The sequence below is a fragment of the Sorex fumeus genome, unplaced genomic scaffold (assembly GCF_029834395.1).
Source record: "Sorex fumeus unplaced genomic scaffold, SorFum_2.1 ptg000095l, whole genome shotgun sequence".
In the NCBI taxonomy this organism is placed as follows: Eukaryota; Metazoa; Chordata; class Mammalia; order Eulipotyphla; family Soricidae; genus Sorex; species Sorex fumeus.
This window is the reverse complement of record NW_026606152.1, coordinates 11,281,513-11,294,923: the sequence shown is the minus strand read 5'-3', so window position 1 is coordinate 11,294,923 and position 13,411 is coordinate 11,281,513.

The window sequence follows — 13,411 nt, the reverse complement described above, 5'->3', positions numbered from 1 at the left end:
GCCTCCATGCCCGTCCCGCGCAGAACAGTGGTTGAAAACCGGCTTTCTAGGGGCTGGATCTAGCTGCGCCTGCCCAGAGAGGGTCCCATGCCCTTGGGGGCGGTCTGTACCTGTTTGCAATTGGAGACGTTCAGCTTTGTTGCCCAGAGCTGGGACTCCGTGCCCGTCCCACAGATATCAGGGGTTGAAAACCGGCATTCTAGTGGCTGGATCTAGCTTCACATGCCCAGAGAGGGTCGCAGGCCCTTGGGGGCGGGCTGTACCTCTTTGGAATTGGAGACGTTCAGCTTTGTAACCCAGAGCTGGGCCTCCTAGCCCGTCCCGCCGAGATCAGGAGTTGAAAACCGGCTTTCTAGGGGCTGCATCTAGCTGCGCAGGCCCAGAGAGGGTCCCAGGCCCTTGGGGGCGGGCTGTACCTTTTTTGGAATTGGAGTCGTTCAGCTTTGTTGCCCAGAGCTGGTCCTCCGTGCCCATCCCCCACAGATCAGGGGTTGAAAACCGGCAATCTAGGGGCTGTATCTAGCTGCGCATAGCCACGGAGGGTCCCAGGCCCTTGGGGGAGGGTTGTACGTGTTTGGAATTGGAGACGTTCAGCTTTTTTGCCCACCGCTGGGTCTCCGTTCCCGTCCCGCTCAGATCAGGGGTTGGAAACCGGCTTTCTATGGGCTGGATCTAGCTGCGCATGCCCACAGAGGGTCCCAGGCCCTTGGGGGCGGGCTGTACCTGTTTGGAATTGGAGACGTTCAGCTTTGTTGCCCTCAACTGGGCCTCCGTGCCCGTCCCGCGCAGATCTGGGGTGGAAAACCGGCTTTTTAAGGGCTGGATCTAGCTGCGCATGCCTAGAGAGGGTCCCAGGCCCTTGGGGGCGGGCTATACCAGTTTGGTATTGGAGCCGTTCAGATTTGTTGCCCAAACCTGGGCCTCGGTGCTAGTACCGTGCAGATCAGGGATTGAAAACCGGATTTCTACGGGCTTGATGTAGCTGCGCATGCCCAGAGAGGGTCCCTGGCCCCTGGGGTCTGGTTGTACCTGTTTGGAATTGGAGCCGTTCAGCTTTGTTGCCACGAGCTGGGCCTCCGTGCCCGTCCCACGCAGATTAGTGGTTGACAACCAGCTTTCTAGGTGATGGATTAAGCTCCGCATGCCCAGAGAGGGTCCCAGGCCATTGGGGGTGGGCTGTACCTGTTTGGAATTGGAGACTTTCACCTTTGCTGCCCAGAGCTGGGCCTCCGTGCCCGTCCTGCGCAGATCTGGCATTCAAAACCGGCTTTCTAGGTGCTGGATCTAAGTGCGCATGCCCAGATAGGGTCCCAGACCCTTGGGGGCAGTCTGTAACTGTTTGGAATTGGAGCCGTTCAGCTTTGTTAGCCAGAGCTGGGCCTACGTGCCGGTCCGGCACAGATCAGGTGTTGAAAACCGGCTTTCTTGGGGCTGGATCTAGCTGCGCATGCCCAGATATGGTCCCAGGCCCTTGGGTGCGGGCTGTACCTGTTTGGAATTGGAGACGTTCAGCTTTGTTGCCCAGAGCTCGGCCTCCGTGCCCGTCCCGCGCAGATCAGTGGTTGAAAACCGGTTTCTAGGGGCTAAGTCTAGCTGCGCATGCCCAGAGAGGGTCCCAGGCACTTGGGGGCTGGCTTTACCTGTTTGGAATTGGAATCATTCAGCTTTGATGCTCAGAGCTGGGTCTCCGTGCCCATCCCGCGCAGATCAGGGGTTGAAAACCGGCTTTCGAGGGGCTGGATCTAGCTGTGCATGCCCAGAGAGGATCCCAGGCCCTTGGGGGCGGGCTGTACCTGTTTGGAATTGGAGACGTTCAGCTTTGTTGCCCAGCGCTAGGCCTCCGTGCCCGTCCCGCGCAGATCAGGGGTTGAAAACCGGCTTTCTTCGGGCTGGATCTAGCTGCTCATGCCCAGAGAGGATCCCAGGCCCTTGGGTGCGGGCTGTACCTGTTTGGAATTGGAGACGTTCAGCTTTGTTGCCCAGCGCTAGGCCTCCGTGCCCGTCCCGCGCAGATCAGGGGTTGAAAACCGGCTTTCTAGGGGCTGGATCTAGGTGCGCATGCCCAGAGAGGGTCCCAGGCCCATGGGGGCGGGTTGTACCTGTTTGGAATTAGAGACGTTCAGCTTTGTTGCCCAGAGCTGGGCCTCTGTGCCCGTCTCACGCAGATCAGGGGTTGAAAACCGGCTTTCTGGGTGCTGGATCTAGCTGCGCATGCCTAGAGAGGGTCCCAGGCCCTTGGAGGCGGTCTGTACTTCCTTGGAATTGGAGCCGTTCAGCTTTTTTTGCCCTGAGCTGGGTCTCATTTACCGTCCCGCGCAGATCAGGGTTTGAAAACCAGCATTCTAGGTGCTGGATCTAGCTTCGCAAGTCCAGAGATGGTCCCAGGCCCTTGGGGGCTGGCTGTATCTGTTTGGAATTGGAGACGTTCAGCTTTGTTTTCAAGAGCTGGGCCTCCGTGTTCGTCCCGCGCAGATCAGGGGTTGAAAACCGGCTTTCTAGGGGCTGAATCTAGCTGCGCATGCCCAGAGAGGGTCCCAGGCCCTTGGGCGCGGCCTGTACCTGTTTGGAACTGGGGCCGTTCAGATTTGGCGCCCAAACCTGGGCCTCGGTGCTAGTGTTGGGCAGATCAGGGATTGAAAACCGGATTGCTACGGGCTTGATGTAGCTGCGCATGCCCAGAGAGGGTCCCAGGCCCCTGGGGTCTGGTTGTACCTGTTTGGAATTGGAGCAGTTCAGATTTGTTGCCAAGAGCTGGGCCTCCGTGCCCGTCCCACGCAGATTAGTGGTTGACAACCAGCTTTCTAGATGATGGATTAAGCTCCGCATGCCCAGAGAGGGTCCCAGGCCCTTGGGGGCGGGCTGTACCTGTTTAGAATTGGAGACTTTCTCCTTTGCTGCCCAGAGCTGGGCCTCCGTGCCCGTCCTGCGCAGATCTGGCATTCAAAACCGGCTTTCTAGGTGCTGGATCTAGCTGCGCATGCCCAGAGAGAGTCTAAGGACCTTGGGGGCGGTCTGTACCTGTTTGGAATTGGAGACGATCAGCTTTGTTGCCCAGAGCTGGGCCTCCATGCCGGTCCCGCGCAGATCAGGGGTTGAAAACCGGCTTTCAACGGGCTGGATCTAGCTGCGCTTGCCCAGAGAATGTCCCAGGCCCTTGGGGGCGGGCTGTACCTGTTTGGAATAGGAGACGATTCAGCTTTGTTCCCCAGAGCTGGGCCTCCGTGCCCGTCCCGCGCAGATCAGGTGTTGAAAACCGGCTTTCTAGGGGCTGGATCTAGCTGCGCATGCCCAGAGAGGGTCCCAGACCCTTGGGGGCGGTCTGTACCTGTTTGGAATTGGAGCCGTTCAGCTTTGTTAGCCAGAGCTGGGCCTACGTGCTGGTCCCGCGCAGATCAGGTGTTGAAAACCGGCTTTCTTGGGGCTGGATCTAGCTGCGCATGCCCAGAGAGGGTCCCAGGAACTTGGGGGCGGGCTGTACTTCCTTGGAATTGCAGCCGTTCAGCTTTTATTGCCGAGAGCTGTGCCTCAGTTACCGTCCCACGCAGATCAGTGTTTGAAAACCGGAATTCTACGGGCTGGATCTAGATCCGCATGCCTAGAGAGGGTCCGAGGCCCTTGTGGGCTGGCTGTACCTGTTTGGAATTGGAGACGTTCAGCTTTCTTGCCCAGAGCTGGGCCTCCGTGCCCGTGCCGCGTAGATCAGGGGTTCAAAAAAGGCTTACTAGGGGCTGGATCTAGCTGCGCATGCCCAGAGAGCGTTCCAGGCCCTTGGGGGCGGTCTGTACCTGTTTGGTATTGGAGAGGTGCAGCTTTCTTGCCCAGAGCTTGGCCTCCATGCCTGTCCCGCGCAGAACAGTGGTTGAAAACCGGCTTTCTAGGGGCTGGATCTAGCTGCGCCTGCCGAGAGAGGGTCCCATGCCCTTTGGGGCGGTCTGTACCTGTTTGCAATTGGAGACGTTCAGCTTTATTGCCAAGCGCTGGGCCTCCGTGCCCCTACCGCGCAGATCAGAAGTTGAAAACTGGCTTTCTAGGGGCTTGATCTAGCTGCGCATGCCCAGAGAGGGTCCCAGGCGCTTGGGGGCGGGCTGGAACTCTTTGGCATTGCAGAAGTTCAGCTTTGTTGCCCAGAGCTGGGCCTCCGTACCTGTCACGTGCAGTTGAGGGGTTGAAAACCGGCTTTCTAGGGGCTGGATTTAGCTGCGCATGCCCAGAGAGGGTCCCAGGCCCATGGGGGCGGGCCGTACCTGTTTGGAATTGGAGACGTTCAGCTCTGTTGCCCAGCGCTGGGCCTCCGTGCCCGTCCCGCGCAGATCAGGGGTTGAAAACCGGCTTTCTCGGAGCTGCATCTAGCTGCGAATGCCCAGAGAGGGTCCCAGGCCCTTGGGGGCGGGCTTTTCCTGTTTGGAATTGGAGACATTCAGCTTTATTGCCCAGTGCTGGGCTTCCGTGCCCGTCCCGCGCAGATCAGGGGTTGAAAACCGGCTTTCTAGGGGCTGGATCTAGCTAGGCATGCCCAGAGAGGGTCCCAGGCCCTTGGGGGCGGGCTGTAACTTTGGAATTGGAGACGTTCAGCTTTATTGACCAGTGCTGGGCCTCCGTGCCCCTCCCTGGCAGATATGGTGTTGAAAACCGGGTTTCTAGGGACTGGACGTAGCTGCGCATGCCCAGAGAGGGTCCCAGTTCCTTGGGTGTGGGCTGTAGCTGTTTGGAAATGGAGACGTTCAACTTTGTTGCCCAGAGATTGGCCTCTGTGCCCGTCCCGTGCAGATCAGGGGTTGAAAACCGGTTTCTAGGGGCTAGGTCTAGCTGCCATATGCCCAGAAAGGGTCCCAGGCCCTTGGGGGCGGTCTGTACTTGTTTGGAATTGTAGCCGTTCACCGTTTTTTGCCCAGAGCTGTGCCTCCGTGAGCATTCCGCGCAGATCAGGGGTTAAAAACCGGCTTTCTAGGGGCTGGGTCTAGCTGCGCATGCCCAGAGAGGGTCCCAGGCCCTTGGGGCGGTCTGTACCTGTTTGGAATTGGAGCCCATCAGCTTTGTAGCCCAGAGCTGGGCCTCCGTGCCGGTTCCGCGCAGTTCAGGGGTTGAAAACTGGCTTTCTAGGGGCTGGATCTACCTGGGCTTGCCCAGAGAGGGTAACAGGCCCATGGGGGCGGGCTGTACCTGTTTGCAATTGGAGACGTTCAGCTTTGTTGCCCAGAGCTGGGCCTCCGTGCCCGTCCCGTGCAGATCAGGGTTTGAAAACCGGTTTCTAGGGGCTAGGTCTAGCTGCGCATGCCCAGAGAGGGTCCCAGGCCCTTGGGGGCTGGCTGTACCTGTTTGGAATTGGAGACGTTTAGCTTTGCTGCCCAGAGCTGGGCCTCCGTGCCCGTCAAAAGCAGATCAGGGGTTGAAAACCGGCTTTCTAAGGGCTGGATCTAGCTGCGCATGCCCAGAGAGTGTCCCAGGCCCTTGGGGGAGGGCTGTACCTGTTTGGAATTAGAGACGTTCAGCTTTGTTGCCCAGAGCTAGGCCTCCGTGCCCGTCCCGCGTAGATCAGGGGTTCAAAAAAGGCTTCCTAGGAGCTGGATCTACCTGCGCATGCCCAGAGAGCGTCTCAGGCCATTTGGGGCGGTCTGTACCTGGTTGGTATTGGAGAGGTTCAGCTTTCTTGCCCAGAGCTGGGCCTCCCTGCCCGTTCCGCGCAGAACAGTGGTTGTAAAACCGGCTTTCTAGGGGCTGGATCTAGCTGCGCCTGCCCAGAGAGGGTCCCAGGCCATTGGGGGCGGGCTGCACCTGTTTGCAATTGGAGACGTTCAGCTTTGTTGCCAAGCGCTGTGCCTCCGTGCCCCTCCCGGTCAGATCAGAAGTTGAAAACCAGCTTTCTAGGGCCTTGATCTACCTGCGCATGCCCAGTGAGGGTTACCAGGCCCTTGGGGGCGCGCTAGACCTGTTTGGCATTGCAGAAGTTCAGCTTTGTTTCCCAGAGCTGGGCCTCCGTACCTGTCCCGTGCAGATGAGGGGTTGAAAACCGGCTTCCTAGAGGCTGGATTTAGCTGCGCATGCCCAGAGAGGGTCCCAGGCCCTTGGGGGCGGGCCGTACCTGTTTGGTATTGGAGACGTACAGCTTTGTTGCCCAGAGCTCGGCATCCGTGCCCGTCCAGCGCAGATCAGGGGTTGAAAACCGGCTTTCTAGCGACTGGATCTAGCTACGCATGCCCAGCGAGGGTCCCAGGCCCTTGGGGGCGGGCTGTACCTGTTTGGAGTTGGAGACGTTCAGCTCTGTTGCCCAGGGCTGGGCCTCCGTGCCACTCCTTCGCAGATCAGGGTTTGAAAACCGGCTTTCTCGGAGCTGCATCTAGCTGCGCATGCACAGAGTGGGTCCCAGGCCCTTGAGGGCGGGCTGTTCCTGTTTGGAAATGGAGACGTTCAGCTTTGTTGCAGAACGGTTGGCCTCCGTGCCCGTCCCGCGCATATCAGCGGTTGAAAACCGGCTTTCTATGGGCTGGATCTAGCTGCGCATGCCCAGAGAGGGTCCCAGGCCCTTTGGCCGGGCTGTACCTTTTTGGAATTGGAGACGTTCAGCTTTGTTGCCCAAGCTGGGCCTCTGTGCCCGTCCCGCGCAGATCAGGGGTACAAAACCGGTTTCTAGGTGCTAGATCTAGCTGCGCATGCCCAGAGTGGTCCCAGGCCCTTGGGGGCTGGCTGTACCTGCTTGGAATTGGAGACTTTTAGCTTTGTTGCCCAGTGATGGGGCTGCTTGCCCGTCCAGCGCAGATCAGGGTTTGAAAATCGGCTTACTATGGGCTGGATATAGGTATACATGCCCAGAGAGGTTCCCAGGCCCTTGGGGACGGGCTGTACCTGTTTGGAATTAGAGACGTTCAGCTGTGTTGCCCAGAGCTGGGCCTCCGTGCCCCTCCTGCGCAGATCAGGGGTTGAAAACGGGCTTTCTAGGGTCTGGATCTAACTGGGCATGCACAGAGAGGGTCCCAGGTCCTTGGGGGCCGGCTGTACCTGTTTGGATTTGGAGACATTCAGCTTTGTTGCCAAGAGCTGGGTCTCCGTGCCCGTCCCGCTCAGGTCAGGGGTTGAAAACCGGTTTGTAGGGGCTAGGTCTAGCTGCGCATGCCCAGAGAGGATCCCAGGCCCTTGAGGCATGGCTGTACCTGTTTGGAATTGGAAACGTTCAGCTTTGATGCCCAGAGCTGGGCCTCCGTGTCCATCCCGCGCAGATCAGGGGTTGAAAACCGGCTTTCTAGGGGCTGGATCTAGCTGCGCATGCCCAGAGTGGGTCCCAGGCCCTTGGGGGCGGGCTGTTCCTGTTTGGAATTGGAGACGTTCAGCACTGTTGCCCACAGCTGGGCCTCCGTGCCCGTCCCGCGCAGATCAGGGGTTGAAAACCGGGTTTCTAGGGGCTGGATCTAGCTAGGCATGCCCAGAGAGGGTCCCAGGCCCTTGGGGGCAGGCTGTACCTGTTTGGAATTGGAGACGTTCAGCTTTATTGCCCAGTGCTCAGCCTCCGTGCCCCTCCCGGGCAAATATGGGGTTGAAAACCGGGTTTCTAGAGACTGGACGTAGCTGCGCATGCCCAGAGAGGGTCCCAATTCCTTGGGGGCGGGCTGTAGCTGTTTGGAAATGGAGACGTTCAGCTTTGTTGCCCAGAGATTGGTCTCCGTGCCCGTCCCGCGCAGATCAGGGGTGGAAAACCGGCTTTCTAGGGCCTTGATCTAGGTGCGCATGCCCAGAGTGGGTCCCAGGCCCTTGGGGGCGGGCTGTACCTGTTTGGAATTGGAGACGTTCAGCTTTGTTGCCCAACGCTTGGCCTCCGTGCCCGTCCCGCGCATATCAGGGGTTGAAAACCGGCTTTCTATGGGCTGGATCTAGCTGCGCATGCCCAGAGAGGGTCCCAGGCGCTTGGGCCGGGCTGTACCTTTTTGGAATTGGAGACGTTCAGCTTTGTTGCCCAAGGCTGGGCCTCCGTGCCCGTCCCGCGCAGATCAGGGGTACAAAACCGGTTTCTAGGGGCTAGATCTAGCTGCGCATGCCCAGAGTGGTCCCAGGCCCTTGGGGGTTGGCTGTACCTGCTTGGAATTGGAGACTTTTAGCTTTGTTGCCCAGTGATGGGGCTGCTTGCCCCTCCTGCGCAGATCAGGGTTTGAAAACGGGCTTTCTAGGGTCTGGATCTAACTGGGCATGCACAGAGAGGGTCCCAGGTCCTTGGGGGTCGGCTGTACCTGTTTGCATTTGGAGACATTCAGCTTTGTGGCAAAGAGCTGGGCCTCCGTGCCCGTCCCGCTCAGGTCAGGGGTTGAAAACCGGTTTGTAGGGGCTAGGTCTAGCTGCGCATGCCAAGAGAGGATCCCAGGCCCTTGAGGCATGGCTGTACCTGTTTGGAATTGGAAACGTTCAGCTTTGATGCCCAGAGCTGGGCCTCCGTGTCCATCCCGCGCAGATCAGGGGTTGAAAACCGGCTTTCTAGGGGCTGGATCTAGCTGCGGATGCCCAGAGTGGGTCCCAGGCCCTTGGGGGCGGGCTACACCTGTTTGGAATTGGAGAAGTTCAGCTTTGTTGCCCAACGCTGGGCCTCCGTGCCCGTCCCGCGCATATCAGGGGTTGAAAACCGGCTTTCTACGGGCTGGATCTAGCGGCGCATGCCCAGAGAGGCTCCCAGGCCCTTGGCCCGGACTGTACCTTTTTGGAATTGGAGACGTTCCGCTTTGTTGCCCAAGGCTGGGCCTCCATGCCCATCCCGCGCAGATCAGTGGTTGAAAACCGGCTTTCTGGGAGCTTGATCTAGCTGCGATGCCCAGAGAGGGAACCAGGCCCTTGGGGGCGGGCTGTACCTGTTTGGAATTGGAGAAGTTCAGCTTTGTTGCCCAGAGCTGGGCTTCCGTGCCCGTCCCACGCAGATCAGGTGTTGAAAACCGGCTTTCTAGGGGCTGGATCTAGCTGCGCATGCCCAGAGAGGGTCCCAGGCCCTTGGAATGGTCTGTACAATTTTGGAGATGGAGCCGTTCAGCTTTGTTGCCAAGGGCTGGGCCTCCGTGCCCGTCCCAAGCAGATTAGTTGTTGAAAACTGGCTTTCTGGGGGCTTGATCTAGCTGCGCATGCCCAGAGAGGGTCGCAGGCCCTTGGGAGCGGGCTGTACCCCTTTGAATTGGAGAAGTTCAGTTTTGTTGCCCAGAGCTGGGCCTCCGTGCCTGTCCCGCGCATATCAAGGTTTGAAAACCTGCTTTCTAGGGGCTGGATCTAGCTGCGCATGCCCAGAAAGGGTCCCAGGCCCTTGGGGGCGGTCTGCACCTGTTTGGAATTGGAGCCGTTCAGTTTTGTTGCCCAAATCTGGGCCTCGGTGCTAGTCCCGCGCAGAATAGGCGTTGAAAACCGGCTTTCTTCGGGCTTGATCTAGCTGCGCATGCCCAGAGAGGGTCCCAGGCCCTTGGGGTCTGGTTATACCTGTTTGGAATTGGAGACGTTCAGCTTTGTTGCTCAGAGCAGGGCTTCTATGCTCGTCTCACGCAGATCAGGGGTTGAAAACCGGCTTTCTGGGGTATGGATCTAGCAGCGTATGCACAGATAATGTCCCAGGCCCTTGGGGGCGGTGTGTACATGTTTGGAATTGGAGCCGTTCAGCTTTTTTTGCCCAGCCTGCGCCACCGTGACCATGCCGCGCAGATCAGGGGTTGAAAACTGGCTTTCTAGGGGCTGGATCTAGCTGCGCATGCCCAGAGAGGGTCCCAGGCCCTTGGGCGGGCTGTACCTGTTTGGAATTGGAGCCGATCAGCTTTGTGGCCCAGAGCTGGGCCTCCGTGCCGGTCCCGCGCAGTTCAGGGGTTGAAAACTGGCTTTCTAGGGCCTGGATCTAGCTGCGCATGCCCAGAGTGGGACCCAGGCCCTTGGGGGTGGGCTGTACGTGTTTGGAACTGGAGACGTTCGGCTTTGTTGCCCAAGGCTGGGCCTCCGTGCCCATCCCACGCAGATCAGGGGTTGAAAACCGGTTTCTAGGGGCTGGATCTAGCTGGGCATGCCTAGAGAGGGTCCCAGGCCGTGAGGGGCGGTCTGTACTTGTTTGGAATTGGAGACGTTTAGCTTTCCTGCCCAGAGCTGGGCCTCCGTGCCCGTCCCAAGCAGATCAGGGGTTGAAAACGGGATTTCTAGGGGCTGGATCTAGCTATACATACCCAGAGAGGGTCCCAGGCCCTTGGGGGCGGGCTGTACCTGTTTGGAATTATAGACGTTCAGCTGTGTTGCCCGGAGCTTGGCCTGTGTGTCCATCCCGCGCAGATCAGGGGTTGAAAACCGGCTTTCTAGGGGCTGGATCTAGCTGCCATATGCCCAGAGAGGGTCCCAGGCCCTTGGGGGCGGGCTGTACCATTTTGGAGATGGAGCCGTTCAGCTTTGTTGCCAGGAGCTCGGCCTCCGTGCCCGTCCCAAGCAGATTAGTTGTTGAAAATTGGCTTTCTGGGGGCTTGATCTAGCTGCGCATGCCCAGAGAGGGTCGCAGGCCCTTGGGATCGGGCTGTACCCCTTTGAATTGGAGAAGTTCAGTTTTGTTGCCCAGAGCTGGGCCTCCGTGCCTGTCCCGAGCATATCAAGGTTTGAAAACCAGCTTCCTAGGGGCTGGATCTAGCTGCGCATGCCCAGAAAGGGTCCCAGGCCCTTGGGGGCGGTCTGCACCTGTTTGGAATTGGAGCCGTTCAGTTTTGTTGCCCAAATCTGGGCCTCGGTGCTAGTCCCGCGCAGAATAGGCGTTGAAAACCGGCTTTCTTCGGGCTTGATCTAGCTGCGCATGCCCAGAGAGGGTCCCAGGCACTTGGGGTCTGGTTATACCTGTTTGGAATTGGAGACGTTCAGGTTTGTTGCTCAGAGCTGGGCTTCTGTGCTCGTGTCACGCAGATCAGGGGTTGAAAACTGGCTTTCTAGGGTCTGGATCTAGCAGCGTATGCACAGATAGTGTCCCAGGCCCTTGGGGGCGGTGTGTACATGTTTGGAATTGGAGCCGTTCAGCTTTTTTTGCCCAGAGCTGCGCCACCGTGACCATGCCGCGCAGATCAGGGGTTGAAAACTGGCTTTCTAGGGGCTGGATCTAGCTGCGCATGCCCAGAGAGGGTCCCAGGCCCTTGGGGCGGGCTGTACCTGTTTGGAATTGGAGCCGATCAGCTTTGTGGCCCAGAGCTGGGCCTCCGTGCCGGTCCCGCGCAGTTCAGGGGTTGAAAACTGGCTTTCTAGGGCCTGGATCTAGCTGGGCATGCCCAGAGAAGGTACCAGGACCTTGGGGGTGGGCTGTACCTGTTTGGAATTGGAGACGTTCAGCTTTTTTGCCCAGAGCTGGGCCTCCGTGCCCGTCCCGGGCAGATCAGGGGTTGAAAAACGGTTTCTAGGGGCTAGGTCTAACTGCGCATGCCCAGAGAGGGTCCCAGGCCCTTGGGGGCTGGCTGTACCTGTTTGGAATTGGAAACGTTCAGCTTTGATGCCCAGAGCTGGGCCTTCGTGCCCGTCCCGCGAAGATCAGTGGCTGAAAACTGGCTTTCTAGGGGCTGGATCTAGCTGCGCATGCCCAGAGTGGGACCCAGGCCCTTGGGGGTGGGCTGTACGTGTTTGGAACTGGAGACGTTCGGCTTTGTTGCCCAAGGTTGGGCCTCCGTGCCCATCCCACGCAGATCAGCGGTTGAAAACCGGCTTTCTAGGGGCTGGATCTAGCTGGGCATGCCCAGAGAGGGTCCCAGGCCGTTAGGGGCGGGCTGTACTTGTTTGGAATTGGAGACGTTTAGCTTTCCTGCCCAGAGCTGGGCCTCCGTGCCCGTCCCAAGCAGATCAGGGGTTGAAAACGGGCTTTCTAGGGGCTGGATCTAGCTATACATGCCCAGAGAGGGTCCCAGGCCCTTGGGGGCGGGCTGTACCTGTTTGGAATTATAGACGTTCAGCTGTGTTGCCCGGAGCTGGGCCTGCGTGTCCATCCCGCGCAGATCAGGGGTTGAAAACCGGCTTTCTAGGGGCTGGATCTAGATGCGCATGCACAGAGTGGGTCCCAGGCCCTTGCGGGCGGGCTGTACCTGTTTGGAATTGGAGACGTTCAGCTTTGTTGCCCAACGCTGGGCCTCCGTACCCGTCCCGCGCATATCAGGGGTTGAAAACCAGCTTGCTAGGGGCTGGATCTAGCTGCGCATGCCCAGAGAGGGTCCCAGGCCCTTGGGCCGGGCTGTACCTTTTTGGAATTGAAGTCGTTCAGCTTTGTTGCCCAAGGCTGGGCCTCCGTGCCCGTCCCGCGCAGATCAGGGGTACAAAACCGGTTTCTAGGGGCTAGATCTAGCTGCGCATGCCCAGAGTGGTCCCAGGCCCTTGGGGGCTGGCTGTACCTGCTTGGAATTGGAGACTTTTAGCTTTATTGCCCAGTGATGGGGCTGCTTGCCCGTCCAGCGCAGATCAGGGGTTGAAAATAGGCTTACTATGGGCTGGATATAGGTATACATGGCCAGAGAGGGTCCCAGGCCCTTGGCGGCGGGCTGTACCTGTTTGGAATTAGAGACGTTCAGCTCTGTTGCCCAGAGCTGGGCCTCCGTGCCCCTCCTGCGCAGATCAGGGGTTGAAAACGGGCTTTCTAGGGTATGGATCTAACTGGGCATGCACAGAGAGGGTCCCAGGTCCTTGGGGGCCGGCTGTACCTGTTTGGATTTGGAGACATTCAGCTTTGTTGCCCAGAGCTGGGTCTCCGTGCCCGTCCCGCTCAGGTCAGGGGTTGAAAACCGGTTTGTAGGGGCTAGGTCTAGCTGCGCATGCCCAGAGAGGATCCCAGGCCCTTGAGGCATGGCTGTACCTGTTTGGAATTGGAAACGTTCAGCTTTGATGCCCAGAGCTGGGCCTCCGTGTCCATCCCGCGCAGATCAGGGGTTGAAAACCGGCTTTCTAGGAGCTGGATCTAGCTGCGCATGCCCAGAGTGGGTCACAGGCCCTTGGGGGCGGGCTGTTCCTGTTTGGAATTGGAGACGTTCAGCTCTGTTGCCCACAGCTCGGCCTCCGTGCCCGTCCCGCGCAGATCAGGGGTTGAAAACCGGGTTTCTAGGGGCTGGATCTAGCTAGGCATGCCCAGAGAGGGTCCCAGGCCCTTGGGGGCAGGCTGTACCTGTTTGGAATTGGAGATGTTCAGCTTTATTGCCCAGTGCTCGGCCTCCGTGCCCCTACCGGGCAAATATGGGTTTGAAAACCGGGTTTCTAGGGACTGGACGTAGCTGCGCATGCCCAGAGATGGTCCCAGTTCCTTGGGGGCGGGCTGTAGCTGTTTGGAAATGGAGACGTTCAGCATTGTTGCCCAACGTTGGGCCTCCGTGCCCGTCCCGCGCATATCAGGGGTTGAAAACCGGCTTTCTACGGGCTGGATCTAGCGGCGCATGCCCAGAGAGGCTCCCAGGCCCTTGGCCCGGACTGTACCTTTTTGGAA